General features: G+C 34.2%; 1 pseudogene; it reads left to right on the top strand.

Moving 5' to 3' along the window:
* Window positions 1-399: 399 nt before the first annotated feature.
* Window positions 400-26,099, top strand: part of LOC138156107 (centrosomal protein of 78 kDa-like) — a 29,578-nt pseudogene continuing 3,878 nt past the window's right edge.

Genomic DNA, 26,099 nt, shown 5'->3' with positions numbered 1-26,099 from the left:
ATATAATTTATTAATGTCTTCTTTCTATATTCTTTGTTTGGAACTCAGAATTCCTCTGCATATTGATCAGTGTCATGAATGGTGTAAAATCCTTAATCTAGCACATAAAACTTAGTTTTATTTGTTCTCTTAGGAGTGAAGACCAGAAGAAGAATAAGCAGAAGCAACTTTGTCTTAAGAGAATGCTACAGGCAACCTGAACAGAAAAAGAAAGTAGATGATACATTAATATATATATATACATATATATATATATATATATATGACTTGCAGGGAGGAACAATATAGTAATAATAGAGAACTTTAATTGTCTAGACATCTTCTGGAGGCTTCTCTTTGTCAAAATCAGAGAAATATATTTTTTAAAGATTTCCTGTATGATCATTTCATCCTTCGAAGATGGGGGAAAACACTACAGAAACTACCACTCTAGACCTAATTTTCACCAAGAAGGAAGTAGAAATGATAGGATTGTAAGGTAGGGAAATATTTGGAGTGTGACCATTCCATTTTGTAGTTTATAACAGAGGAGAAGGAAACTTGAATATGCATTCCCTAGTTTTTGGGATAAATGTTACAAAAAAGTGGTTAAGATAATGAGAATTCCATGGATTAAATTCCACAAAGGAAATCGGTGAAAGAGGGATGAGAAATTTTAAGCACAAAATTGTGAAAAGATGAAGAGAAATCATTTTAAATAGGAAGAAAAAAGTAAGGAGAGTCTAAAGGGATGAGAACGTTTTTGGCCAACTTAGCTTAAAGAAAAACCCCAATACGTAAAAAGTAGAAGCAAAGGAAGGAAATAGAGAGTGGATATAACTATATGAGACAGTCCTATATAATTAATATCAGCAAAATTGATGCTCAGAATGAACTGATGCTGTCAGTGAATGTTATTCATAACATTTTACCCTTTGTTTAAGTCATATTGTGGAAAAGAGGATCAAATGAAGTAGTTGATAAAGTAGTGAGAAGACCACTGAGCCTGGAGTCAGGAAGACCTGAGCAAATCTCATCTCAGACACATGGTTGTATAACTCTGGCTGGGCAAGTCATTTAACCTCTGTTGGGCTCAATTTCCTCAATTGTAAAATGGAAATTATAATACCCACCTCACAGATCTTTTTGGGAGGGTTAAATGAGATATTTGTAAAAAGTGCTTAGTACCTGGCAATAGTAGGTGCCATATAAATGCTTATTTCTTTGCCTTCCTCTCCCCAAATGAAGATTAGAGCTTGGCTTAGGGTATATGGAATAATGATAATAGCTGATGAAAAGAAGCCTTAACTATTAAATTCTTATTTTCCTTCTGCTTTCTCTTCCAAGGAGAATATTTGCATTGGACATGTAAAAATAATTAAAATAGGGAGCTGAATCCAAAGATAAGTAAATTGATAGTAAGACAGCATTTAGCTGGTCTTCATGAGTTTAAGTCACGGTGATGAACTGCATCCCAGTATACTGAAAGTACTGGCAAATATAACTTGTGAAACATCCCAAAAGAAAGCGAAGGAAAGTGAAAACGTTATAAGACTGGAAATGAACAAATATCCTGATTTCCATAAAAAGAAGACATAGTACAGTCTGAGAAATATAGATTGGTGCACTTACCTTAAATTATAAAATGTAAAAAAAAATAAAAATTTTTTATAATGAACATCCAGGAAAAGAGAAATGATAATGAAACACTAATATAGCTTGATCCCAAACTTGTTAGTGTTTCCAGATTTGTATGTCATGGTATGTTTTAGAGATAAATTTTACCTAAATTTCAGCAAAACATGTGACAAAATCTTTAATGGTATCCTCATGGATATGATCAGAAGCTGTGGTCTAGAATATACTACAGTTGAGAGGTACCATGAGATATTGGAAATCATACCTGACCTGGGATGAAGAAAAATGCAGGGGGCTAGTTGGTCCAATGGCTATCCTTATTTGGTCACCTACTACTATGGAGACCATGATCAATCTGAAAATACTTCTTTGTACCTCCGTTTCTTCATTTGTCAGATGAAGACGATGAAGTCAATGACTTATTTTAATAGTTCCTTCCTGCTGTACATCTATTTTCCTATGAATCCTGTCCTGAGATATTTATTAGCAGTGCATTCATGCACAACTCATTTCTCCTCTTTTGAGTCTTCATTTATAAAATGAAAAAATAATACCTGTAGTACCTACCTGACTGTGGTAAGGATCAAAAAAGATAGTTTATGTAAAATACTTTGTAAACATTAAAACACAATAGTGTCTATAGAAGTCTTGTGCTTTAATAACTTAAAACTGTACTAAGACTTTTTGAATATACTTTATATGTGGATATAACCTATATCTATCTGTAGCTATATATTAATATCTATTACATACATGAGCATATCTGCATATGTACAAATACAATTAGGTGGTTTGGGGACTAGTTGAATGACTGTACCTAAAACAAATATTAATTAATAGCAGGGCACATAGTCACTTTCCCCAGCTACTGAAGAGGCTGAAGTTTAAGGATGACTCAAGTTTGATAGCTCTGAACTTCAGTACGGTTAAAGTTAAGCCAAACTAAGGACTGGCACCAATATGACAAGTACCTGGGAGTAAGGGTGCCATCAAGCTGTTTGAGGAGGTGCCACTGAGTCCAAATAATTTTAAGACTTCCATCTAGATCATCAGTGGGATTGTGATGTGAATGACTACTTTTGTTTTAGCCTGAGTGTGATAGGGAGAGCTAGGCTTAAAACAAACAGATAGGTAAATAGATAGATACATACATACATACAATCATGGGGATATATTTTTTTAATAGTGCCACCTACTATTAATGTTTTGATATCATCATGAAAGATGTTTATTGGTAATTCCCAGGTATATCTCCTTGTGCATGTTATATTTCATAAATTCATCAATTACTGAGGGGAACTAATAAGGGTCAGACTTAATCAAATTTCTGAATCTGAGCTCAAATCTCTGTTGACATCAGAATATAATAGTCATGTGATCATGACCAATCACAAACTTTCTGAGCCTCAATTTTCTCATCTGAAATACTGCCATTTTGCATATAAAACATGTCAGAAGATAAAGACCATGATTTGAAAACTTCAAAGTGTACACTAATATGAATAAATATTAAGGACACTTGATTGGACATTACAGAACTTCAAGATTAGTCAATATAAATATCTATCAGGTAATCATTTTGAGAGCCATGCAACATTAATTGTGAATGTGAAACTATGTCAGGAGAAAGTTATTTAGAATAGAGTGATTATAAAATGACTGATCTTCATTGGTACAGAAATTTCCTCACTGCATAGCCTCTAAACAAAAGAAATCATGGGCTTTCCCCATCCTACACTCCACAAAATTTATTTCAATTGATATTATCATATTATATCTCCTCTCTCTCTCTCTCTCTGTCTCTCTCTCTGTCTCTCTCTCTCTCCTTCTATATCCATATCCATTTCTATTTCTATTTCTATCTACATCTGTATTGTCTGTATCCATATCCATTTCTATATCTATATAGACCACATCTACATCTAGCTCTATATCTCTATCTATGCCTATATCTATATCAATATCTGTACTTGTATCAATATCATATCTATGAAGATCTATGTCCTACATCGATATCAATCTCTATGGCTATACCTATATATGGTTTTTCTATCCATATTCAAATATATATACCTATCTAGATTCATATCATCTATTTCTATATCTATTTGTCTTTCTATAGATCTACTAGCTCATCATTGTGGGGGCCTCTTGATATAGAAGAACTTCCTACTGATAATTTGAAAACTAATGCATGATATCTTATAGTAATGTCGTATGTAAGACCTGTAAGATATGTCTCATAGTTGTTTGAAGTATTGAGAAGTTAAGTAATTTTTCCATGATCACATAGCCAGTGTGTCTCAGCACCAGGATTTGAATTCAGTTCTTTCTAAATCCAAAGATATTTCTGTATCTCAGGGCAATCATAATTATGACTTGCAGTGGAATGAGCAGAAATAAGAGAACAATATATGAAAAAAATGTTTGGAGAAATAGCAACTTAATTCTGAACATCACATTGGTAAACTGTGAGTCCAAAAGAATGAAGAAGGGTCATGCCATATTATAGCATATGAGGAAAAACTGAAGGATTTGAGGGTGTTTAGTTCAGAGGAAAGGAGATTTGGGTGGGAGGATAGATTAGGAATCCTCAAGTAACTCAAGGATTGTCATGTGGTAGAAATTTTAGACTTATTTTATGTGACCTCAGAGAGAAGAACCAGAAGAAGCAAGGAAAAGTTGTAAAGAGCCAAATTTAGGACCAGTATCAAAGAAACAAAGAAACAAAAAATACCCTAACAATTAGAGATGTCCAAAAATAGAATGGGTCTCCTTGTGACATAGTGAGATACATTATTAGAAGTCTTTAATGACAGGTAGGATGACCACATTGGGTATGTTGTACAGAGAATCCTTTTTAAGGAATGAGTTAAGACTAGAAGGCCTCCAAGATTCTAGAAAACATATATGAGACAGACTTGAAATGGGTTAATGACATTCAAATGGTAAAATCTTGACCACTTACTAGACCTGCTCATGAACAAGACTCAGTATATATATTTTGTAAATGTGTGCCACCTTTGACCTGTTGAGCCTAGCTTTGAAGATTGCAATGGCTATAATTGCTCAAAGTCCAAGGGCTTGCTGGGAATAGAGGAAAAAGGATTCTGATCTTACTCATTTCAGAACATGTGCAGCTCAGAGCATGAGTGGGATACAAATTAATGTGTTTGCTCTTATTTACAAGGTTGAATTTAGCAACACTCCCCCACAAGAGTAGCAGTGGTATCAGCCATGTCATTTTTGAATTTGAAGCATAACAAACACGTGCATACAGGCTGTAGGCATACTTGTCAAACCAGATTCTGACGGAATAATAACATTTGCAAACTTCTGAAGCAGAATAATGTAAAAATTGTAAATCGATTTTCATATTAAAAATAGCATTATGTCCTCTCAGCACAAACCTTTTTATTCAGACAAATGAAAGTTAATGGCGATATAGAGTCCAAAGCTATAGTCTTTAAAGGCTAATATTTCTGAACTACCTTAGATCTTTTAGAAGCAACTGTCCTATATGTATTCATTTGACATACTTAAATGGATTCTCTTCATTTCTGATCATCCACACAGTCAACCTTCCAGCTAAACTCCTATTGAACTCTGTATTCCATCCCTTCCTTCTCTGCCATTGAACAAATCATACCCTGTGTAGGAGTGTTCTCATATCACTACTAGTTTTATATCTAAAAGAAACCATAGGAAAAAGGAAGAAGATCTACATGTAATATATCTATAGGATATATTATGGGAGCCATATATATTATAGGATATATCTATAGGAGTTTTTGTTAATGGTAATCTACAATTGGAAACTAAGTATCCTAGTAGGAAATAAACAAATTAGGCATATGGATGTTATAGAATATTTTTTGACACAAGAAGTTATAAAATGGATATTTCTGAAGAAAAAAGAAAAGACATTTATGACTCTTGCAGTGGAATGAGAACAAAGAGGACAATATGTGAAAAAATTATAGAGAAATAGCAACTTAATTATGATCATCACATTAACAAACTGTGAGTCTAAAAGAATGTAGATGGATCATGCTGTTCACCTCTTAATAGAGTGGTGATGCCTCAAAATATAGAAAAAAGTATCATTTTTGGATGTGACTAATGTGTATTTTTTTTTGCCAGACTTCAGCTATGTATCAAAGATTTTATTTTTTGTTATTTTTATGTGCTCATATAGGAAATGGGAGAGATGTAGAGGAATTTATTAATAAAAAAGCTTGCTATGGAAAAAAAAAATATATTGTTTGTGTTCACTTCTTAGAAAGCCTACTTATCTCAGGTGTCACCTCCTCTGTGAAGCATTCCTTGATCCTCCCAATTGTTATTGCATGCTTACTCCTAAACTCTCTGAAATACTTAGGTGGATGTGGATCTCATTGAAGGAAATATCCCAGCAATATAGATTGTGACTCTTTCATGCCTGATTGTCCTCTACAGCTCTTATCCATGCTCTCCTATAAGTTTGCCATGGGAGTGGGGAGTGTATCCAATGTGCTCTGGTGAGGGGTTTAGAGAAGACTTCCTTGTTTTCTCTTGAAATCACAAAAATAGCACAGGTTCATAAGGGCTGCTTGTTCTTTATCCTTTATTTTTTTTCACCTGACTGTCACATATTTTTTTATCGAATGTTTTCTTAAAGTTTTTTTTTGAGGGGAGAAGGCCAGGCAAATGGGGTTAAGTGACTTGCCCAAGGTCACACAGCTAATAAGTGTCAAGTGTCTGAGGCTGAATTTCAACTCAGGTCCTCCTTACTCCAGAACTGGTGCTCTATTCACTCTTTATATATATATACACACACACACATATATACATACACATACATACATATATATAATTTTTGGAGTGCATTTAGGGTTAAGTGATTTGCCTAAGGTAGCATGGCTTCTCATATCTTTTGTTTTTTAAGGCAATTGGGGTTAAGTAACTTGCTCAAGGTCACATGGCCAGTTATTTTGTGTGGGTGCCGAGTGTCTGAGGCCGGAACCATCCCGGGTCTCCCGAATCCAGGGCTGGTGCTCTTACTGTACCACCTGGCCGCCCCTTCTCATGTCTTTTTGATGGAATTTTAATTATACTTATCATTTGTAATCCCCAGTTTGCCCTCTAGGCGATAGTCATTTTCAGTTCTTTAGAGAATATAGTTTGCCATATCTCACAGGTATATAACAGCAGGAGAATATTGATATTAAAAAGATTTTCTGTCAATGAGAATTTTGGAGTCTTTAAAGGAAATCTACCTTTCCTTCCTCTTCCTATTCAGTTTGAGACACAACCCCAGCAAATGTACTGTTTGTCAAAGAAGAGATCTACGGGCTATGCAGACAAATAGATATATTAGTCTGGATAATGAGTATTCTTAATATGCTTGATATTTCTGGTTCTAAAATCTTGTGAGTCAAGCATTTTTCAGTTGTTATGGTTCCCTGCAAGAAGATTCAATATTTTGGGTAATAAAAATAACAACAATTAATATTTATGCAGCACTTATTATGTGACAGGCACTAGTAAGTGTCTGAGATCTTTTGACTTCAGAGCAGTGTTTTATCCACTGTACCACCTAGCTGGCCTAGGTGGAGACAAAACAATGCTGTATACAAGTAACAGCATCTGTAGGACCTGCCTATTTACAGGCAATTCCTTTGACTTTCACTTTATCCTAAATACCTTCCATATTGTTATATCTTTTAGAGAATTTTTATAATCTTGACATATGCACGTGAGTTATCTTATTGGAAGAAGGTCTGTAAGGCAGAATTTTGCTCAATCAAATCAGACGAGATCGGGCGCGTTCAGGGTGGTATGGCCATAGACATGCTCAATCAAATCAAATGGGTTATCTCTTTAATTGTTGTCATAAATGGAATCCTGGATGCATATGAGATTATTCTGATTAAAAAAATAGATAGAAAATAGGCATAAAAGTCAGTGGTTATTGATGTTCTCTCAGTCAGATAATTTTGGTAGAAAAAAAGTTCTGATGGTTATTTTTTGTGTCTTTACCATCTCCTCTTTCTTCAGATAACCTGATATTCTGTTTCTCAATACCTCCACATCTGTTTCATCTCCAGCACAGACCTCCTTTGTGTCCACTAGATATAGTTCAATGTTTTGTTTTTCTTTGATTTTCTCAGTGACATTTCTGTTTCCACTCAAAGGAAATTTGTGAGTAATGTTAGAGTCCAAATATGGTGCCTCTGCTGCCTTAATGCTGAAAAAAAGTTGGTTATAATTATCTTTACAGTTATTTTTCATCTTTTACAAGTTTGGTTCATTGCTTTTTTCTTTATATTTTAGATGCTAACAGGACTACTTTGCTTACTTGTGTCTTTTAGTCAGCTTTTTAAAAATTAGCTATATCTCGCAGTGTTTTTCTCTACTTTATGAGTTGATACTATGCATTTTCTACCACTCCTCTATATAAAGTTTTACAATTGATTTTGTATTCTAAGCTGCTTTTGTCCTTGGTTGTCACATATCTCTACTTGGCAACTAAATCAAATGTTTGCTGACTATCATAGTTTTTTAGGATCTTTGGCCTCTTTGTCATAGCAACCGATCATAAAGCTCTACATGAAATCGTAGTAGCTGGAGTTAAAGGCCTTTTGTTTTTCCATATCACATTTTCAGCATCAAAATAAATTTTATTGGTTCAGGTTTCATTTGTTTTAATTATACACTATATCTTTTCCCCCTCGCTTTTATTTTTCATCCTAACCACACAATAATTTTGATCTTTGATCTTCTAAGTTTATGAGATGGCTGATTTTTGAAAGACCCCCATATCAGTTATCATTCATTTGCTATCAGTTAAAGTATAATTAATTTCATTTCTTGTTATATTATTCAGTGTTCACTATGACCTTCATGTTCCAATTTTTTTCTTGGGGAAAAATATTCTTGCTAAAGAACTTTGAAGGCTCCATACTATCTTCCCAACACTGACTTTTCTTATTGCTCAATCTTGAACCATAGTTTCCAACATCATTTTTGCTGCCCTTGCTTATACCCATCTATCTTTTTTATAAGCAATTGGGGTTAAGTAACTTGCTCAGGGTTAAATGGCCAGTTATTTTGTGTGGGTGCCAAGTATCTGAGGTCGGAACCAATCCCAGGTCTCCCAGTGCCAGGGCCGGCGCTCTTACTCACTGCTCCACCTGGCCGCCCCTCCCATTTAACTTTGAAGTAATCAAGTGCTAAATCATATTTTGAATAAATTTGGAGGGTTATAGTATTCTTACTTTTGGAATTCCTCTACCTCATCTTCTACAATAGATTCATTGGTGCATAAGGGGCAATCTATTGTCATCTGTCTACTGGAATATAGTTATTTTTAAATTTTAATTATTGTATTTTATAATTTATTGTATTGTTTGATGCTATGTTTTGTTTATTTTTAAAAGTATACATTAGTTCATCATCTTAATAGCTAAATTATCTTATTCTTTCCTTTTCACCTTGCAATAGTTAATATAAACCTTCCTAAGTTTCTCTGAGTTATTCATATTTATCATTTTTAAGTGCAATAATATTCTACTAAATTTATAGACTATAATTTTTTCAGCTACTCCCCAGTTGATAAGCACTAATTTTGTTTCCAACTTTTGCCTAGAAATTTTGGATCCCAGCGTACCACAATGGCCCCTTCCTTACTCACTGTTAGTCTAATTTACACATACATGGTCCTCCAAAAACAATACATCAATAGGTCCAGTGGAAGATACGTCTGTTTCCTAAGCAGCAGCCTGGTGAAATTGGCATAACTCATTACCAGATAATTGATCACTAGGTGATAGGCTTCATTTTTTTGTTATAAAAGAAAATACTAAAGGTAATTTTCTAATATATATGAGGATTATGATCTACAGCAATGGAAGACTACTTAATAAATAGAATGAAAAGAAACTTATCTATGAACATTGAAGTATATATTTTATACCACATTAGTTGGCAAAATGAGGCTTTTGTGTTAATTTTAATTGTGCTTTTGAAATGGCATAAATATTTATTAGAAACCAAGAGTGGAAAATCCCATCTAGAAATTGATATAGAATAACTAGAAGTTGTTATTTTTTCCATATGTTCATCCTGCAGTTACACTGAATTATTCATGTTTCAGATGTCTTCCTTTTCAGTTTTTGATAATATCACATCTGACCACTGGTTGGCACAAAATTTAACAATTAACTATATGGCTAGTCTGCGTAGCGGGACTTAACAATTCTGGAAGAATTCTAACATATGGTGATATAATGACGACCCTTTCACCAAACTGAAATCAAAATGAGAGTTTCATTGTGGAACACATCAAGCTGGGGGACGAGATTATAAGGAAATGTTGGTAATGCCAGAATTGGGCCAAACTGATCAGGGGACAGGACTGAGAGAGGATTAAAAGCCAAGAACAGCAACAACAACAACAAAAAAGATAAAATAACAAGAGAAATAATTCAAGTATGAAAACTTGGAGAAGATTTAAGATTATGCAACTGATCATTAAGCACAACAAATACTTGAGTGTGCCATCTTTTTAAAGGGACCAGATATGAGAACATGCAAACTAGATTGGTAGTCTCCTTTTTCCCAGTTTGGCAGATGATTGTATTATATGGGTTGGAAAATTAGAAAGTTGTTAATTCTTCATTTTCTTTGTTCATTCATTCATTCAATATTTATTTATCTACCACTTATTATGTGTAAGTAATCAAAACTGATTATTCATAATAAAGGAAAACTTTGTGTTCAGAATTCTAAGATTTTGCCTAATACATTGATGGAAAATGTATAATGCTTTTAATAACTCTAAACTTCTTTCTGAAACTAAAGCCCATCTTTTCTTTTTTTTGGAGGGAGGAAGGCAAGTCAGTTTTGGTAAGTGACTTGCCCAAGGTCACACAGCTAGCTAAGTGTCAAGTGTCTGAGACTGGATTTGAACTTAGGCCCTCCTGACTTCAGGGCAGGTGCTCTATTCACTGTACCACCTAGATGCTCCTGAAACCCATCTTTTTAACATTAACATTTTTCTGGTGATATTCTCTGACTCCAAATCATGGGATATCATTCGGCAAAGAATTAAAGTTGTATATCAAACAAAAATATATAGAAATACCTGTGGTGGGTATGAGTAGACTCCAACATATTATCCTTGAATAATTGTACAGAAATATTGAAAAAAACTTATCCCATGGAGCTGTCTTATCAGGAAAGGAGGTGAACCAGTCAGGTACTGAGAGTAAATGGGATCAAGAGATAGCTTATGTGTTTTGCTGGTTTGAACACAATGTAAAAAGATAGAGAGGAAAGAATCCAGAATGTAGAAGACTTACATGAAAACACGAACAAAGGTCACACAGGAAACATAAGCATTGACAGCTAGCAGGTCTGTCCTTTTGGAAGGAGTACCTACATGAATAACATTGCAAACCCACTGAAATAATTCAAGTAGGAGAAATAAAGAAGAAAGTGCCAGAGAACCATATCTTCAGTAGTAGTAGTGACTATTTAAACTTTGTGAGGCAGAAAGTGTCATTGAGACTCAAGTGCAGACATCAAGATGAATCTTGTCATGCTGGGCCCTCTAGGCACTGCGGGTCATATTGTTATATCCAAGATGAAATGGTCCACAGGCCACAGTGAGGCAATCCATAGGAGTTCTCCATTATAGAATACCTAAAGCTTTTGAGTATCATTTGCCAAGCCTTTTTTTCTACTTCTCTCTTTTGTTTTAAATATCAATTTCAAATGTTATCTGGTACATTAAGGAAATGCCTTATGTAGCTACAGAAGCTACACAGTTCTTTAAAACAAACTCCAGTACTGTTAGAAAGAATTCAAAAAGCTGTCACACTCATACTGTATGAAGGGCTATAAAGGAGAAATGTTAAGCCCTGCAGTGAAATCCAAGACTTTTAATTTTCCTGTTAGATACAAAGATGTTAAGAGAAACATACAACGGATTTCTTAATGCTTATAATTAAACTTTACTAGAGCATATGATGATCACGGGGAAAGCAATCTCATTGCTAACAATGAATATTTACTATTTGTACTTACATCAGACACTTTGAGATGTTTCTATATGAAGACAATATATTTCACAGTGACTACAACATGAATGGGAAGAACAAAAACCACATTTTTTAGCTGGCATTTATATAGTACTTACAGATTTGTAAAGTGCTTTACAAATATTAAAAGCCTTGCAACAACAACCCTGGAGGTGTAGGAGTTCTTATTATCTTTATCATACAGGTGAAGAAACTGAGGCAAATAGAAATTAAGTGACTTATACAGAGTCACACAGATAATGTCTGAAGCCAGGTTTTAACCAGGTCTTCCTAACTTGAGGACCAGCACTATATCCTTTGAGGTATTTAACTCATTAAATTAGATATGACTTTTGTAAAGTATTTTTAAAGACTGCTCACAAAGAAGAGATGAAAACACAGGTGACTCATATCTACTTTGCACAAGTGGGGTGTCCCAGATATGGAACACTGCATGTAATTTCATATTTTTGATGTATTGATCAGTTTTACTGAATTTCCCTCTTCTTCTGTTATGCTTTTGAAAAAATCTTTATCATAAGGAATGGCTGTCTTGGAGAGACTGGGGGAGGGACATAGGTGGGGAATCTAGATAATATAAAAATAAAATATATCAATATGTTTTAAAAGAAAAGAAAATAAGAGAATTAGTCACATTGATGTCCTATGTCACTGAAACAGCATTAATGAATCACAATAAAATTTACAACACCTAATTCTGTCTCCTTTTTCATACACACTTGGATTTAAACATAGGCTTCTTCTGGATGTATATAAATCATAATGAGTGTGTTTTTTTATAATGAAAAATAAAATAATTAAACATCAAAATTTAATCTTGTTCCAGATGGGATTTCCAGATTTTTCAGGATCTTTAAAACATAATACTCTGAAAAAAGTTGTGGGGCAAAATCTGAAGTTGAAGGTATCATGATTGGTGCTATACCATGCTGATTAAATACTTTGCAGAAAATATCACCTGGGTTACTGAGACATTTCATGGAACTGTTAATAAAAAATAAAAAAAAGAAAGTTATAGACAATGCATATCACTTAATAGAATAAATATAAATCCAGGCTGGGATGGAGGTGGGATTCCAATTGAAGTCCATGCAACATCTTTTGGATCCAAGTCTATATAATCAAGTTCATTGTTAGCAAATTCTAGAGGAAAATTAATCCCATCCCACCAATGGATTACTCTGCACACTGAAATTGGAGCTAAAGTGCTAGTCAGCATTTTCTATTTTATCATGTATGATTCATTGAACGTTTTATGGGCTTGTTACATGTTAAGATAGTTTTTTAGCAAAATCTAGGTGAGGACCGGTAATGAGAAGACTTAATTACACTTTCCAGTAATCCTAGTGGCCTTAATCACACAAACAGGTGAAAGGTACAATAAAGTAGAATTTCCATAGAAATCCCACATCTCAGGAATGTTTTATCCATTTCTCAGAAATTCTGTGGTCTGGTAATGAATGCTTTTGAATACCACTATAATCAGCTTCAACTAAGGCAGATTCACTTTGCCAAAGGCTTACATTTTTCTAGCCATTTAGCCAACATTTCAATATTCAAGTTGCTTAAATATGGACATTTTGCATGTGCCTTTGTTTTTAATTTAGGGGTATAAATTATTTAATTCTTGAAAGACTAATATTCCTAAAGGAAGACAAGGAAGAGAGAAAATGTTTAGAATGCCTCCAGTGCCATCTGTTGGTTAACAAATTAGTTGCTTCATTCCCAAATGAGACATAACTTCTAGGACACACACACACACACACACACACACACACACACACACCCCAAGCAATCAGATAGATGAAGGGTACATAATGTTGCACTAAATATCAGGATTCTTCTGTTTATTTTCTTAAAAAGCAATTGGGGTTGACTAACTTGCTCAAGGTTACACGGCCAGTTAATTTGTGGGGGTGCTAAGTGTCTGAGGCCAGAACCGATCCGGGGTCTCCCGACTCCAGAGCCAACACTCTTATTGCACCACCTGGCCACCCCTTCTGTTTATTTTCTTAATAGATTTGGCATAACCAACAAAAAAGTGAAAGGCTGATGAGATGACTTAGTGGAAATTCTAAATCAAGGAGGAATTATATCTGCTTAATGCCTACCATAGGGATAGGACTGTACCTGGGATTTTTTTGAAATAAGGAATTCCTAGATGACGAAATTCATTTTGCCAATGTAGGCAGACACCTAAATCCACTTGCAACTTACAGTATTAAAGAATTTCCTAGAGCACTGAGAGTTTAAGTAACTTTCCCAGTGTCAGAAAGTCAAGATGGATCAGAGGCAGGATGAGAATCCTAGTCTTTCTGACTTAAAGTCTGGATCCCTTTCCATTATGTCATGCTATATACCTCTTGTATTAATCTTTCTTTCAATGTATAACTGTGGGTATTTCCATTATAATTTCTTTTGAGCACAGAGAATAAATGCTTCTTCCATAATTGATTCATATTTTACATTGTCTCTTTTTTTTTCTTTTTTCTTTTTGGAGGGCAATTGGGGTTAAGTGACTTGCCCAAGGTCAAATGGCTATGTTTTGTGTTAAGTGTCTGAGGTTGGATCCAAACCCAGGTCCTCTTGACTCCAGGGTCGATGATCTTTTCACTGCACCACTTAGCCTCCCCATGGAGTATCTTCTATACCTTTTGGGGAGACCTTAGACATAAGCCAAAATGTAATCTGTAGGTAAATCTTCACCAGGCTGGTGATGTAGAAGTGTAATAAACTAAAAGAGTATGAAATAACAGAACCTAACTCCTCTCATTAGGTGCAGGGTTCTCCCAAGACTGAACCTAGTCTTAGTGTATATGTGGGTTCTAAACAGAGGGCTCCCTTAGGAAAGAGGAAGAAGAAATAGCAATGCATGCCCTTGGGCCTTGTAGTAGTTAATAAAGTAAGAACTTATTTCATTTCATATGTATCTCGTGGGTCTCTACATACATGTATTTTCCCTCATTAGAATGCAAGTTACTTTAGGGTCAGGAAATTTTCATAATTTGTTTGAATCTCCAGAGCATAACAAAATGATTGACAATGAAAAATGCTTATTGATTGATTGATTGATTCTCTAAAAGTATATATTCAATGTACTAAAATAATATTTTCAGTAGCTGCTATTGATTGAGAAATAAATATGAGTAGAACCATGTTCTACTTAAAATTTTGTTTGTTTGGTTTTCTCATAATTAGCATGAATTTTTAACAAATCATCACCCTCAGCATCCACAAGAAAACAAAATTGCATGTAAGATATCTAGAGAGGTCTGAAAAAATAATCAAGATTTTCTTTGCTTAAAGAAACTTCTTATCCTGCCCAAAACTTTTTTTTTTAAAGCAATCAGGGTTAAGTAACTTGCTCAAGGTTACATGGCCAGTTATTTCTGGGTGTGGTGCTAAGTATGGGAGCCCGGATTGGATCCCCAAATCATCCCGACACTGGGGCCAGTGCTCTTACTCGCTGAGCCACCTGGCCACCACTGCCCAAAACTTTTGATAGAATTTTCCCTCAATACCAATATAAACCAATTATTGTCTATTTTTTATGGAAGTTTCTATAGGAGAGAAAGTAATCGTGGAAAGAATACTGAATTTGGAGTCAGAGGGCCCTGATTTGAATACCATATCTGCCATGTGTAAACTTGTATAAGTCATTTAACCACTCTGCTCCTCTGTTTGCTCATCTATGAAATGAAGGGGGTGGACTCTATAATTCTAAGGTCTGTTACAACACTATATCTGATCCTATGATTCTATGAGCTCAAGAAGAAACACTGCTTTAGGGAAATATGGGTTGAGAGTTCTCTAAAATATGGGAGACTGATTTTGTTCAATCATTAGAATGTTTAGGAGTCATCGTAGATTTGCTATGTAAAGAAATAATAAAAGCCTTAAAATTATCACTAAGTATTTCATGGGTGATATCATTTCTTTATATCCACAACAAAAATGGGGCCACATTATGCAGTCTTTTCCCTATTCAGACAGATTGCTTTCATCTATTGAAGACAGATAATATAGTACCTTTTATTGTCAATGCCATCAATTACTTTAGGAGGATTAGATCAGCAATGAAATTTAATGTTGCCTTTGAAGTGTCTAGGGGTATACTTCATTCCATTCTCTGTAATTTCGAAGTGTTTATTCTGTTTCCTACTTTCTTTTCCATTCTCTAAATATCCTTCAAAAGCATAGACGTTCTTTGATTTCAAAAAGATTCTATTAGAAAAGAGAAAAAGAAATATAGAGATAGAGGGGGAAGTGTGGAAGGAAGGAAGGAAGGAAGGATGGAAGGAAGGAAGGAAGGAAGGAAGGAAGGAAGGAAGGAAGGAAGGAAAGAAAAAAGAAAGAAGCATGGAAGGGAGAGAGGGAGGGAGGGAGGTAAGAAGGAAGAGGAAGAAAGGGAAGAAGAAAAAGGAAGGAAAGAAGGAAGGAAGGTGAGAGGGAAGAAAGAAGAGAAGAAGAAAGGAATGTAGATTATATTTGGCTTTAAATCTGATTAATAGAGGAATGGAACACTAAAACCCAATTCATTACCCTTTCTACATCTTTATCTTCTAGTATTTCCACCTAAAAATGGGCTATTTCATTGTCAAAATTTCATTTGTTACTATGAATGATTTCTTCAAAAGTGCATCTTTCTGCAAAGGATTAAGAATCCAGCTTACATAAAACAAAGCTCTGAAAAGGATGTTAACAATCGATGAGACTCAAGAAAGTCAATGAATGGGCCAGCATTCCATCCCCGAACCATAAAAGTTCATGCAATTCAAAATAGAATGGAATCTTTCATCACTAAATTTCTATTTGTGCACAAATAAATTCCACTGATACTGATTCTGTATATATAACCTGCCAAGAGAGTACATATACCAGGCTTGAGACAGAAAAATATAATGAAAGCCAAAAACCGCAATGGACATTAAAAAAATGGTTGATTTGTGAAATGCATAAAAATGAATGTATTTTAAATAGATTTGGGGTGTCACTTCTAAAACTTGAAATATGCACTCGCTTAGTAGACTGTGACAGCCACCCAGAAGCTATTCTTGGCTGAATATCCAATACTCTATGGCAGTCCTGCTTCTGTGTTGCCTATTCTGAGCCAAGTAACTCCAGGGGCTGTAACAGCTTGCCTGACATTGTCAAACCACCCCAAAGTTTAATAGAATTCATACTTAAGCTTTAAATAAACATTTAGAACTTAGAAAACAAAATTATTTCAATGAATCAAAATCACAGGAATTCATTCAAATTTAGATTTGAATGAGAGTTCAGAGTATCTCTAACCCAGGTTCTACCTGAACAAGGATTCCCTAAGGATAAGGGAAGTAACATTTCTTGGGATCATATATTTAAAGACTTCCAGTGGTGCAGAACCATTCATTCCTGAATAGGTGCTTGCCATTTTTGGATGGTTAGAATCATTAGAAAATGTTTCCTTTCCATTTTCCTTTCCATATTGTGATTGAATAAAATAGTAGGATAGTATCTACATAGAAGCTAACAACTGGAATTTCAACATGACTATATTATTTTATTTAGCTACAAAATAACTAAAACAGCCTCATAATAAATTGTGCAGTGATTCATCGTGTATGTGTGTGTTATAGTAGTAATAATGCTAATAAGAATAATAACAAATATATATGTGTATGTATATATATATATATATATATGTTGCTTACTCTGTGACAGACTGCACTAAGTGCTTTACATTTATTATCTCATTTGATCTTCACAACAGCCCTGGGAGGTAGGTGCTAGTATTATCCCCATTATTAAATGGGGAAATTGAAGTAAACAGAGGTTAAATGACTTTTCCAAGGTGACACAACTAGCAAGTGTCTGAAACTGAAATTTAAAAATTAATCATCTTCAACTTTTTTTCTGATTTATTTAATTTTTAAAAATTATATGTAAAAAATAACATCTTTAAAAAAAAGGTTTGAGTTCCAAATTCTCTTCTTCCCTCCCTTCCCCCTCCACTCACAGAGAAAGCAAGCAATTTTATTACATGTGTAGTCATGCAAAACATATTTCCATTTTAGCCATGTTGCAAAGGAAAACACAGACAAAAACATACAAAAAATCAAAATAGATAGGATTCCATCTGCATTCAACCTCCATCAGTTCTTTCTCTGGAGGTAGATAGCATGTTTCATAATAAGTCCTCTGAAATTCTCTTGAATTATTGTATTACTGAGAATGGCTAAGTCATTAACAATTGGTCATCATACAATATTGCTGTGTATCCTCTTTTCCTAGTTCTGTTCACTTCACTTTGCATCAGTTCATGTAAGTCTTTTGAAGGAATTATTGAAATGGTATGAAACAAACTGATTTGACATTGTAAAATTCCATTTTGAAATCTAAGTTTCATTATCCTGTAAATTCCACCTGCTTGCTAATCATAGGAATTGAATAACATACTGTTGTGCAACAGTATCCGGCAAAATCTACTTGCTCATTCTGCCTTTTCCCAGCTCATAAAGTCTCTACTCTTTCCTCCAATTGGCAATCAAATGATCTAATCTTGTAACCTGGCTTATATCCTGTTAATTGTTTTCTTAAAATTAATAAAAATCTGTTTCCTTTTATATACAGTATACAGTGCCAAACTAAGGAGACCTGGTCGCAATTTTTTTTTATGAAATTGACATACATTGCTTAATAAATTGATACGCTTGGAAGCTCAAATTTTTGTTTCCTCAGTTATTTCAGATGTCACCCATCTCACTTCCCAAGTTTTTGGGAAAGCACCCTGTTCATCATTTTTTTCATAGCAAAATAATATTTCATCTCTACCTGTTGTTGATTTATAGGGATGTCTATACCAAGTATGTAAGGACTTCTGGCAGAATGTGTGGATGAGAATAATTTACTCTCATGGTCATAAAGATAACTAATGCAAACACTATGTAGGACATAGAGCTTGGTCAGAAATTAAACTTGAGTGTCATCTACTGCATTCTGGACCACCACCAGTCATTTAATCTTTTGTTCTGACACTGGTCTTGGTGACTCTGGAAGAAAGAATGATGATGATGCCTTCGAGCAACAATTCCCCACTTAAATCTAGTTTGTGTGCAAGTCAAAACATCAATCTTGATGTTACTGATAATTTTTGAAAATGAAAGATAAAACAATCATCACAATGATGTACCACAACTTGTTCAGTCATTTCTCAATTGTTAGCTATCCCCTCAATTTCCAATTCTGTGCTACCACAAAAAGTGCTATTATAACTATTTTTATACATGTAAATCTTTTTTTTTTCTTTGATCTCTTTGGGATACAAACCTAGTTGTTGGGTGAAAGGGTTCACATAGTTTTATCATTCTTTTGATGTAGTCCCAAATTGCATTACAAAATGATTAGATCAGTTCACACCTCTACCAACAGTGCATTAGTGTCCTGATTTTTCCACATCCTCCAGCATTTTTTTTTTGTTTCTGTCATATTAGTCAATCTGATAATTGTGAGGTGGTACTTCAGAGTTATTTTAATTTGCATTTCTCTAAAAAGTAGCACTATAAAGCATTTTTTCATATGACTGCAGATAGTTTTGATTTCTTCTGAAAACTGGCTGTTCAAATCCTTTGATCACTTATCAATTTGAGAATGAATTGTATTCTTATAAATTTTACTCACAACTCCATATATTTTGGAAATAAGGCATTTATCAGAGAAACTTGCTATAAAATATTCCTTAGTTTCCTGTTTTTCTTCTAATCTTGGCTGCATTGATTTTATTTGTGCAAAACTTTTTAATTTAATGTGATCAGAAATGGCAATTATACTTCCCCTGTTCTCTCTCTCATGTTTGATCAGAAATTCTTCCTCTATCCATAAAACTGACAGGGAAAAATTTCCTTGCTCCCCTAATTGGCTTATGATATTACCCTTTATCTCTAAATCTTGTACCCATTTAGACCTTAATTTGGTATGCAGTGTGAGATGTTGTATTGTACCTAGTTTCTGCCAAACTGTTTTCCAGTTTTTTGAGCAATTTTTGTCAAATATTGAATTCTTGTCCAAAATCCTTGGATTTTGGGGTTCATCAAATACTAGATTAATGGAGTCATTTACTCTGACTATATTACTATGATGATGACATAATAATCTACAACCACTTACTATGGCATACTGTGTATTTAATTTATTCCACTGAGAAATCAGTACTTCTTACCTAGTACCCGACTGTTTTATTGATTACTGTTTTTTTTATTATAGTTTGAGATCTGGTACTGTTGGTTCACATTCCTTCACTTTCTTTTTCATTGATTCCCTTGATATTTATGGCCTTTTGTTTTTCCAGATCAACTGGGTGTATGTGTATGCATGTATGTATATATACACACAGTGTGTATGTATATATGTATACATGATTATATGTGTGTATATTAACTGTGTAACATAATTTCCATAACTTGATTGGTATGGCATTGCACATGTAAATTATTTTAGGTAGAATCATAATTTTGTTATATTGGCTCAACCAGCCTGTGATCAATTAATAGTTCTTCAATTGTTTTTATCTGATTTTATTTGTGTGAAAAATGTTTTGTAATTATGTTCATATAGTTTCTGAGTTTGTCTTTGGCATGTAGATTCCCAATTATTTTATATTAACTACAAGTTATTTGAAATTGGATTTCTCTCTTCTAGCTCTTGCTGGTACATTTTGTTAATGGTATATAGAAATTTATATGTGTGTGTTTGTGTGTATGCACAGAATAAAATATTCCCCAATTCATCTGTCCCACAGTCTCATTATTTCTGAAATAACAAGCCGAATTGGCAAATATAGTCATGTTCATGTTATTATTAAAGCTTTACTCAGGGTACTAAAAAATCTGTCTTCATAGTTCATTGGAGAAAATCTTATAAATCAAATAAAAAAAAAGTTTTTTTTAACATTAACCTAATAAATTTATGTCTTTCCAATGAAGTCTAATATTTTGACCAAATTCCTATACTGAATGTACCTCACCTCAACCTTTCCAGAAATAAGCTTGGACCATAAGTCACATAATGTCAGAGACCATTATATAAACTTTTTAACCTCCTCCATAGTATTCTGAAGACAGAAGTTGCTTAAAAAATCTTTGATGTATTAATGAATCAATGAGTTACTTGATACATCATCATGAAAGCATTGTTCTTTTTTAAGTCAACTGAAGTATTTTGCAAAAAAGAACAAACTTCAAACTACCAGAACCAAATTATGACCTGAATATGCTTCACACTACTGTGATTATTTTGTAATTCAACAGCATTTTATGTTTACAAAGTGCTTTGCCATCATTATTAATTTCCATACCACCACAGGGAGGAGGTGGTAGGCAGTGAGTAATTATAGCAGGATACCAATTGGATTTTTATTTTAATCACTTGTTTCATATACAGTGGTCTTGAATGAGTGATTCTTTTAAAAGAATATGACAACATCCAGGCTTCAGGGAAAAGGTTACATTTTCGGGTTCAAACCTCACTTAAGATATTGTACTGAAATAGATGTACTGCATAGATCAATTAAGACCAAATGATAGCATTAGAGGTAGCTGGAAATCAGTGTTCTAAAGTAGAAATAATATCATTCTAGGAAAGAGAAGGTGGTCAGTAGGCCCAGGTTTTATTCCCTATTCTACTATTGACTTTCTGTATGACTTTAGAGAAGTTATCTCACCTACCAATGTCTCACCTGTAAAAGGAAGGATAAAGCAAGATGATCTCTAAGTTTCTTGTCACCTCTCAAATTCTGTTTCATAGAATCATGGGCTTTAGAACAGGAAGGAAACTTAGACCATTTTAGTCCTCTGTAGATTGATCTTTCATTGTATAGATTAGAAAATTGCAGTGTCTATAGATAAATATATGGGATCATAACTCAGCCAAGAGCTTCTCTAAATAAGGGCAGCTATATAAATTCACCAACAAAGTGAATTCACCATACATCGATGAAGTGAATATTAATACAAGACAGTTGAACTAATAATACTAAAATATATATTTTAGCACATAAAGGTTTTCAAAGTAAATTGTTATCAATAATTCCATAATATGAATACTATGATCTTCATTTTATAAATGAGGACACTGGGATTTGCATAAATTAAATTATCTACCTACGATGAAATTGCTATTATGTGCTGGAGCTAGGATCATAATATAAAAATTCATGTTAATATAATACATATACACTTGTATATATATTATGTATACATATGCATATATTTTTGTTATATGTGTAAGTATACTTTATGTAATACACACACATGCCTTTATTCATACATTTATAATTCATTCGTTTAATTTTTTGTTTATTTATTCATTCACTCACTCATTTACTTATTTATATATGCACTCATTCATTCATTCATCTATATATTTATTTGGTTGATTAGTTGATTGGTTTACAGGTCTCCTTTTCCTACACAGCCCAGAAGCACAATGGCCACTCATAGGCTGATCCTAATAATGATCAGCATGAAGGCTTTAGCCTGAACTGTTTTTCCAGTCTGGGCTGATTCACCCCTCATAATCTATTCCAATACCTCTCCACTCCCAGTGATTTACAATATTTGTGCTAGACTTACAATGGATGGCAGATCACTTCTAGCCCTACTGCAGTTCAGAAATTTTGAATTCAAGTGATCTGCTGGCTTTAGCCTCTCCCAGGAACATGGATAATGATTATGTAACATCATGCCCAGATAGTAGGCCATTCTAATGAGACTCTTTTGAAGTCTATTGCTACCTTAATAGATCTGTGATCTCAGAGATATTTGTATACCATCCACAGCTGCAGACAATGTACAAAGTCACATAGGTTTAAATAGGTAGGACCTATAGTAAATAGTCCACCTAAAGTACCAATGTCTTGTCTTTTTCCTGACCAGTTTTTTTTTTGGAGGGGGGAAGGTAGGGTAATTGGGGTTAAGTGACTTGCCCAAGGTCACAGGACTAGTTTTGTGTTAACTGTCTGAGGTCACATTTGAACTCAGGTTCTCCTGACTCCAGGGCCAATGCTATATTCACTGCACCACCTAGCAGGCCCTTCCTGAGCAGTTCTTATCTGTGTCCAGAGAGCAGTTCATCTGAAAAATCTGGGGTTTTTCATAAACCACAAAAGTTCTTCGCTTTCAATATTATGTCCTTTGCTGGCATAATCATTTTACTATGTACTTTCCCCAAATACCTAATAAAACAAAAATGTGCCCCAATATTAATATACCATGTTCTCTAACTATTAAAAACATATGATTTAGAGAGCTTAACTAGAAACTTTTTCTCTTGGGACATATTCAAATGATTTATGAAAATGTTCTTAGCAAAAGGATGCACCATTATTGTGATTAATCTCATTTTGTGACAGCACCATTGCACAAGTAAATTATCAGTCTAGGAGGAAACAAAATCAGTAACTCCACTTAGCAGATCTGGGTATGATGCTTATTCAAGGATTGCTAAATTAATATTAAATTACCTCCATATGGCATTAACTCTGCTCACAGAATACTTGGCCTCAAAATGAGTGATTCTTTTTTTTCCTTTCTATGACCAATAAGTATGTAGAATCATCAACTACTTGAGAAAATGCTGGCATTTATGGAACAATGATATTCTAAGTATCATAGTCTTTGAAGACAATGTGTCCCCATTATTTTCAGGCAAACATATGCTCCCTTGTGCAGAAGCAAGCTATATTTTTCATTAACCCTTTTTTTTCATAATGGTCACCCTCTATACAGCTCCTCAGAAGACAAAACAGTGCCCACACATCTGAGAATAGAAATAACATGCCTTTTTTCTTACTTCTAAACTCTTCTGCAACAAGAATTCATTTTAATACAAAGTTTCCTTGACTTTGAGATCCCAATTGGATTGAAACTTCCTGAAGTAGTTTAGTTTTCTTATTTCAGGAAGCCAAACAAAGCATCTACATCAAATATGTGATTCCAATTATTATTAATATTGGTATATTTGATATTATTTTTGTAGAGACCACAGGCTGATTTTTTATGTTTATGGAGGAGATTGCACAATGGTTGACAGTCTTTTCAACCTTATTTAATCAGAGTTAACCGTTGTAATTTGTCTTCATTAGAGGGATATGATGTAGGATTTTAAAAGCAGTTTCCTCACCATTTTTACTTGGTTCTTTTTTTTCCTAAGAACCCTAGAGCGCCTGTTTAAGTCAAAGAGTATGCTAAGAAACAAGAACCAAATGTATGCCTTATCATAAATTAGATGAGATTTGAAAATGGGGTGGGTCCAGAAAGATAAGCTAGTATATAGTAATTAAAAAGAATTCAAAGTCTGGATGTCTAGTTGTCCATGAACAAACCCACTTGAAGGGAAGAGATTTGTTGCCATTGACTGATGAAATTGATTGAGTAAACTGATGGAACTTTATGGCAATGAACTGTTTCCTAATCAAGGTACTGCCACCATTTATCCCTTATGGAATGCAGCCCAGATGTCCAGGGAGCCATGAAGTTAACACCTCATGTGAAAATTCTAATGCTGGGGTAGCTAGGTGGCACAGTGAATAGAGCCCAGGCCCTGGAGTCAGGAAGACCTGAGTTCAAATCCGACCTTAGACACAACACAAAAGCTAGCCGTGTGACCTTGGGCAAGTCACTTAACCCCAATTGCCCTCCAAAAAAATCACAAAAAAGAAGACAGTTCTAATGCTTATTGAGAAGTAGAGGAAAGTGAACAGGATAAGCATTTTTATAGTGGCTACTCTGCTAGGCATTATGCTTAGTACTTTATAAATACCATCTCATTTGATCCACAGAATAATCCAGTAAGAAAGTTTTATTATTACCCCCAAGTAATAATAAGGAAATGGGAGACAGATAAAGGTTAGGGGACTTTCCCAGGGTCTGAAGCCAGATTTAAACTCAAGTTTTCCTGAATTCATGCTGAGTGCAGTATCCGCTGAGGCACCAAGTTGTCTCTAGACAGAAGAACAAGCACAGGGAGTCTGCAAGAAGAGAAAAGACTTTGGACCCCTGCATTGTTCGAGACTGAATTGACTTGACCACATATGTTCCCTTGTACATGCCTCTTTACTTATATACTCTATTTTTTTTACCTTCTCCCTTCTCAAAAGTCTGTTTCGCTTCTGACCACTGTCTCCCTTAACCTGTCACTTCTTCTTAGTCATTTCCTCTCCCACTTCCATGTTGGATGAGATGGGTATCTGCACCCAGATGCGTATACGTCTATACAGTCAATTCTCAACTTCAAGAATTTGCATGATTTTATTAGTAACTTCATTTTCACTTTTGCCTTGGCAATGATGTATATTCATGACTATGTGTAGTAGAGAAAAATAAATGAGAGACAACTTTATTGAGTGACTGGTATTCTCCTAGGAATTTCACTGGTTTTATTCACTCCACCATTATAGAGTAAAGAGCTCCTCATGCATTTTTTGCATATTTTCATCACTCACCTTTAAAACTTTTGTGTTATAATTATGCTCCAGTCCCCCCAAAATTGTGGTGCAAATCCTTTGGGCTCTAAGCTTATGTCAAGACCTCCCCTGTCTTGGTGTATTCTGAAAATAATAAATAAAATCCCAGTAAAGTATAGAACAGCATCTTATATCATATACCAAGATAAGGAGAAAAAGGGTGATGCCATAGGGAAATTAGGAATGCAAGGAATAGTTTACCTACTGTATGTATGGACCAAACAAGAGATAAAGAGCACTAGATATAAAATGGATAATTTTTATTATATTAAATTTAAAAGTTTTTGCACAAACAAAACCAATGCAATCAAAATTTTGATAGCAGAAAGCTGACAATTTTTATAAGTGCCCCTGATAAAGGCCTCATTTCTCAAACATATGGAAAACTCAGTCAAATTTATAAAAATACAAGTCATTTTCCAATTAACAAATGCTTAAAAGATAGAAACAGGCAGTTTCAGACAAAAAAAATCAAAGCTATCTATAGTCATATAAAAATGCTCTAAATCACTATTGATTAGAGAAATGCAAATTAAACAACTCTGAGGTACTGCCTCACACCTATCAAATTGGGTGAGATGACAGGAAAGGAAAATGACAAATGTTGGAGAGGATGTAGAAAACTGGAACACGAATGCGTGGTTGGAGTTATGAACAGATCCAATCATTCTAGAAAGCAATTTGGAACTATTTCCAAAGGGCTATGAAACTGTGCATACTCTTTGATCCAGCAATGCCACTATTAAATCTGTATTCTAAAGAGATTTTTTTAAGTAAAAAAAAAACATTTGTACATATATATATATATATACATATACATTGATATATATATACATACACACATCATCTATGTATCTATCTATCTATCTATCTATCTATCTATCTATCTATCTATCTAT

Source organism: Petaurus breviceps, unplaced genomic scaffold (genome assembly GCF_028583685.1).
Source record: "Petaurus breviceps papuanus isolate PSGF00001 unplaced genomic scaffold, PetGlider_PUasm1.0 154, whole genome shotgun sequence".
Classification (NCBI taxonomy): domain Eukaryota; kingdom Metazoa; phylum Chordata; class Mammalia; order Diprotodontia; family Petauridae; genus Petaurus; species Petaurus breviceps.
The sequence above is the reverse complement of the archived record's forward strand: the minus strand, read 5'-3'. Positions and strand labels throughout refer to the sequence as shown.